The 6000-nt window shown below is 48.6% G+C and overlaps 1 protein-coding gene across 5 annotated transcripts in view; it reads left to right on the top strand.

Annotated features, from left to right (window-relative positions):
- The first annotated feature begins 215 nt into the window (after nucleotides 1–215).
- Nucleotides 216–6000, top strand: part of MBP (myelin basic protein) — a 121788-nt gene continuing 116003 nt past the window's right edge. The window contains exon 1 of one of the 5 annotated variants that reach the window (XM_054191049.1): nucleotides 216–324. The gene's annotated coding sequence lies outside the window, so the exon portion shown is untranslated. Of the gene's footprint in view, nucleotides 325–359; nucleotides 606–948; nucleotides 1075–6000 lie in introns of those variants that run through there. The other 4 variants (XM_054191051.1, XM_054191045.1, XM_054191044.1 and 1 more) reach the window with 4 other exon arrangements.

The raw sequence follows: 6000 nt of genomic DNA, 5'->3' as shown, positions 1-6000 counted from the left end.
GTCATATTTATTAAAATCCCACTAGGACAAGTTACAGGGACCAGTCACTGGCCCACAGCTGTCAGGCCCGAGAGGCCAGAGAGCAGCCAGGCAGGTTGCCACCGCTTGCCTATTCAGCTCCTGGTGGTCTAAGCTCCCTCTCCCTCCCCTTACCCGGCAGTGGAGTGCCGCCCGGCCCCCCGAGGGTAACGGGCTTCCCTCCCTGCCTCCTTTCTCCTCCCGGGGGGGTCCCTGTCCCGCCCGCCTCCGCGGCACGGCAGCTGCCCCCGCCCGCTGCTTCCTCCTGGCGGCGGGGATCGGCTGCCGGACTCACCTCCCGCCCAGGTACCGGGGGCCGCCGCCGCGCTTTCAAGGGAGGGGGGGAGCCAGGAAAAAGCAAGACAACAAACGGCAACGCGCCGGCAGGGAGCGGGGGGAGCTCCTCGCTCGGGGGCGGGAGGAAGGGAGTCAGGCGCGATCCTGAGGTTTCGTCCCTCCCGGCTCCATCTCTGCCTCTCCCGGTGGGTGGCGGGGGGGCACGGGGGGGTGTGCTGCCCCCTCGCACCCCGGCTGCCCCCGCTGCATGCAGCCGCCGGAGCGCCGCAGCCCAAGAGGACACGTCAGGGGTGCGTTGTGATTTTTTTCCTTTCTTTTTATTATTTTATGGGGGTTTTATTTTATTTCTCTCCGGGAGGCTTCGGGGAGGGGAGCCCTGTGGGGAGCGGAGCCGTGTAGGGAGGGGAGCGGGGCACCCCGGCGGGCGAACGGGGCACCCCCGGGGGCGAGCAGACCTCCGTCCACCGCCCCCACCCCGTCCCCGCCGGTTGCTCTGGGGCCGCGCCCGCTCCACACGCCGGGCTCCGCCGTGGTTGTTGTTGTTGCGCTCCGGGGAAGGAGGCGGTAGAGCCAGCGGTTCACCCGGGGCGGGGGGGGGGGGGGTGTGGTGGTGGTGGTAGCGTTTCGGCTCGCTTCCCTTCCTCTTCGCCGCCTGTGACACCCTCCCCCCCCCCACCTCCAACCCCGCGTCGCGCCCCCTCGGTGGGGCGGGCGTCGGGGAGCTCGGCGGGACACCTGGAGCAGGTGGCGCCGGCAGCGGTAAGGTGGCCCCCGGGCTCCCTCCTCCCCTTGATTCCGCCTCCGGGACGGGTACCCCTGCCGGCAGGGCGAGCAGCGCTGGGGGCTGAGCCGCCCGCCGCGGGGGCAGCTGCCGGGGCCGGTGCGTTACACAACGGGGCGAAGGGCGAGGGGGGGGTGGCACAGCCTGTGGCGGCCCGGCCGGCAGCGGGAGGCCTGAAGCCGGTACCGTGGGCTTCCGGTTTCACATCGTGGCTGTGCCCGGAGTTTTAAACAGAAATGGCCAACTTCTCCTTTTTATTTTTTTTTTTTCTTCTTCTCTTTTTTTTTTTTTTTTTTTTTTTTTTTTACCTCAGGGAGGGTAAAGCCGCGCGCCAGGCGCTGGCGGGCGGCGGAGGAGCGGGGCAGGTGCTGCTGCCCCCGCCGCCATCCCACTGGCTGCTTCCCCGCCGTGCCCTGCCCTCCCCTGCCCGGGCACTCCCCGCCTCTCGCCGGGCACGATTCCCGGTGAAGTTCCGTGCGAGGAAACTGTCCCGTGGGGAATGCCTGAAAGCGCGCCCGGTGGCGGGGACCGGGCTGCGGCCCAGGTGCCGCGGTTGGGCTTCCCGCCCCCCTGGCTCCTGTCAGCGCCTTCCTCGAGGCCCCGCCGCCGGGGCCCGCCGCCACCACCTCCTCCTCTTCCTCCTCCCTCTCCCTCTCTCACCGGCTCGGCGCCGCCGACCCCCTCGGTGCGCGTCCCCGTCGGTGGGGTGGCTCGTGGAGGGGTTTGGCGGCGTTTCAAACAAGTCTCGGTGGGGCTGCGGCGGTCGGGGTTTCTCCGCCTGCTCCTGGGGACTCCTTGGGAAATCGCTGCCGGGTTTGTCTGGGGAAGGGTGTAAACACCTATTTTTGTAATTTTTGTAGGTAGGTCGGTCGCGATTGGGTTTCCCTGCGGGCATCGCGTTTGGCCTTCGGATGCTACGCTTGGAGGAATGTTGATTTAAAAACAAAACAAAAACATGAAGAAACTGTGAAAATAAAGGCTTTCTTGTGGAGAAAATAAAGTTTTCCCCCCTTTTCAGTGGGCACCAGAATTGACTCTCAGGTGATCAGGAGTGACAGCACGTATATATAGCACTGCTCTATTTCTGTTATATTCGCTAATTATTCTTAAAATGCTGAGATTAATAAACGGGAATTTGCGTCTATGGAGTACTGCTAGTTCACAGACACAAACAAGTTAACCTGTAGACTGTGGGGCGATTGTGTATAAAGGCTTGAAATACCCATCTGGAAGGATGATGAGGTGCTCCCTGTCAGTCAAGGTAAATAATAACAGAGTAAGAGACAGTCTTGGTTTATGTTAATGATTTGATTACTGTTGGCAGTTGGGTAGGAAACATTTCTCTGAAGTCTTTAAATAGACTTAGAGCAGTTAGTGATAACTGGTATGAGTCTGTCAAAGCTCGCAACCATCATGGATTGTTACACTTTTCGTGTGTTACATGAGCTCTGCCTGTATGCATTCTGAATTATTCTAAAGACCACCCATGAGAACATTAAAAATGCCATACCAGCATATACCGAAGTTTCTACTGGCAGCAGCCACGACTAGGTGCCTAGAGAGGACCACAGCAGGGAAAGCTTGCAGTGATGCTTCCCCAGAATGCTCTCTCCGGGCAGCTGTGGCTCAAGGATTCCCTTGGGTAAAAGTGTTGCCTTTGTGCCTGAAAGACACAAAGTTTGTTAGTTTTTTTCCTTTAATCTTATACAGTGGCTTTGGCAGCTATGTAGACTTCTAGTAAGATAATACTAGAAATAGGTAACCAGATGGAGCGTTTTACAGATGTTGCTGATCACTAATAAGACAATCAAAGGGCAATTTCTAGTTTGTAAAGGCCCATGCATAGAAGTTATATTAACGGATATTTATTTTCCAAGCCATGTTCATGCATTAGGCTCTGAGTCAATCCATCTAAAATAAAGTTTGATATTTGTAATGAAAAAAAAAAAAGGCAGAGAGTGGTATGCTCTTCTAACGTATCCTAATGAAAGGGATTCAAATTCATTTTCACTGAGCTGGGAGAATAGTCATGAATAAAATGTAATGTTTTGTCAGTTTCACTGGATTTATAATAAGGAGAGAATTAAGAACAGAAATTGGGGGTTTATGCCATGCTCTACAACTAAAAAATGTACACAAACTTTCAAAGCCCCTGTTCTGTAATGATAATTACTATGAATAAGGTAGTGAATGTTACAGTCATTATCGTGGTGTTAAATTCTGGCCCACCGTAGACCCTCTACTTTATGAAATTGCAGCATGTTACTTAAACATAGTTTCATATTTTGAGTAGCTTAATTTTGTGTGTTCATGAAAATTGCATTGGGATTTATTCCTCGTAAAGTCAGCTCCCATATGAGACTTAGATTTCTAGTCAGCTAAGGCCTTACATCCTTTTTAAAGACAAGCTTGACAGAATTATAAACATGGACTCAAAATATCCTGCACATGCAGAGAGGGATTATATCTGTTTTCAAGGCATGACAACAACCAAGACTTGGCATTGGTCACCCTGTGAATCGATAGCATAATTGGGACATGCTTCCAGTTCTTTCCAGTTCTGAGAGTTTGAGAAGATGAGTGTTAGCAGTGTGTTGTATTACAACTGAAGGTACGCGGAATAGTAATGGCAGGATTAGGCAAGAGAGCAACCCATCCTAGGGGAATGCCAGTGTTCTCTTTCGGCGTTGCCTGGAGAAACACGGAATTTGGAAAATGGGTGCTTGAGTCTCAGTACCGGCTGCCTATGCACAAATTTTCTGTTTATTCTTTTTGTGATGTTTTGTTCAGTACTCAATGTAAATTACCCATATGGTTGAAATAGCCACTTGAGTTATTTATTCCATCAAATAGAACATATCATTATAGTTTAGGCTCTAATTGCTCTGCTATGTGATTGTTATGACTGAAGAAACACCTTCATTATAAACTGTTGAGAGAAGGCAGATTAAACTGAAAACCGCATCTTACACTTACTTGCAGCTAAGTAGCAAAAGTTGTTAAGTGCTCAAAATGATATGCTACCCGTTTTCTGTTAACTTCTTACGTGCCAAAAGGATGGGCTACGATAGCTGAGCACTCATATATTAGAACGTAGGCAGTTTAGTTCAAATTTTTACTTACCACGTGAGAACATAACAATTTTTGACAGTCGGCACAACGTATGGACTAATGTGGACAAAATCTAGTATTCCTTGGCTAAAGCACTGAAAGCATAACCAGTGTTTAATGGGGGGGAAAGCTGGAAAGTTTGCTGTCTAAAACCCTGGTCTTCCATACAGGTTTAAAGTGTAAACTCTGTCATGGATTAAAGGATAGCACAGTCTTCTGGATCATTGGTGAGGTGCCCAGTCCTGTGGCATTTAATTACCTGAATAATTTTTCTCTTGGGCAAGATGTCACGTTGAAGCTGTGATCCATGTTTTCTGTGGTTAGGCTCTTGCTTAAAGAAAGGACACTGCTGATGAACAGCAGCAGGTCAGGAACTTTTAGATGCAGTTTTGAATACAGCCAGTTGATAGTCTTTCATAAAACAGGCATTTTTCTGGTTTCTTTAAAATCCTCGGTTGCAGCTGGAAAAGGAAAAAGCCATTACAGTTTTCTAGAATTGTTAAATGCTTCCAAAAAAAAAATCAGCAGGGCACTGACATTTCTGAAGCAGCCTGAATTTATACATATTTTAAAAAAAAAGTTAGCAACCCATGGAAGAAAAATCAGAAAAAGGATATAGGCTTTAGAGCTCAGATGCTCAAATAACTTGTACAACTGGAGTTTCAGACAGGTAACACTAGGCTCCAGTACTTTACTTGCATATTACTTGTGTTAATATCCATTTTCTGGGGCACCCAGCTTTGTGCACAAATTGCTTAATATCGACCTAATTAGATAATCAGTATAAAATTAACAAGTTGGTCTCTGAGAGACCAATCCTGTTGCCAAAGGCAGTGGCTGCCTTCAGTGGAGATTACATTAGAGTATGTTACTGTAGCCTTCAGTCGTGGTTCTGGGTCCCACTGCGCTGATCATTCTGCTGGCAGATTGTCCTCACCCCAGTGAGAGAACATGTGAATGCTGTGTTCGAGCTAAAGGAGCACAATATGGTGATACTGACTAGGTTGTAAATGAAAACAGCGGAATCAAAATCTGGTTCTCAAGGGATTTCGCCCACCTGAGACTTCAGACAATGTTCTTAGTTACGCTGAGCACTGTAGAATTAGCTGTGGTTGGAGAGAGTTGCACGAAACTTCATTGGCAGCTCTCCTCCAGCTAGACAATGATAGTGTCTAATCTTACATGCTCCGTGACATTAAATAAAGGCTATGTCATGCTCAGTTGTGGATTTTCTTTACTTAATCATCTCATTTAAATCACTATGGATTTTATGTATTTGTTTCGCTGGTGATTTTCATGCGTTAGTAGCACATGAAGAAATTTCTGTTTCTACCAGCTAATCACCATACAAATGTCAAATGTAGTCCTGGTTGAATCCTTGTGTCACATGGTCTTTTGGGTATAGTAGTAAATAATTTTGATGTTAGGTAGAGTAGGTGAGTAGCAATTTCGTTAACTTTTCTGAAGAACAAATTGTACTCATGTTTTCTTGCTTTGCCAGCTGTTTTCTGAGTGTGACTTTTGTTGTTTGGGCTTTTTAAAAAGAAATTTACTTGATGTCCAGGCTGTATCAGTTGCTCTCATCTCAATTTTTTACACCTCATCTTCGTAGTTGAGAGATTTGCAGAGACCGACACTTCTGTAAAAAGTTGATCATCCTGGGTTTAACTTTTCTGTAGAGACTGACATACAACTTCCTATATTTTCTTTAAAGGATTCAGAATCTATTATGAACAATTTTCGTGGTTAAAGTTTCTAAATAGCAGATACTTAAACACTTCCTGACAGCATTA

Source organism: Rissa tridactyla, chromosome 2, assembly GCF_028500815.1.
Source record: "Rissa tridactyla isolate bRisTri1 chromosome 2, bRisTri1.patW.cur.20221130, whole genome shotgun sequence".
In the NCBI taxonomy this organism is placed as follows: Eukaryota; Metazoa; Chordata; class Aves; order Charadriiformes; family Laridae; genus Rissa; species Rissa tridactyla.
Note: the sequence above shows the minus strand (reverse complement) of the source record. Positions and strands in the feature narration are given on the sequence as shown.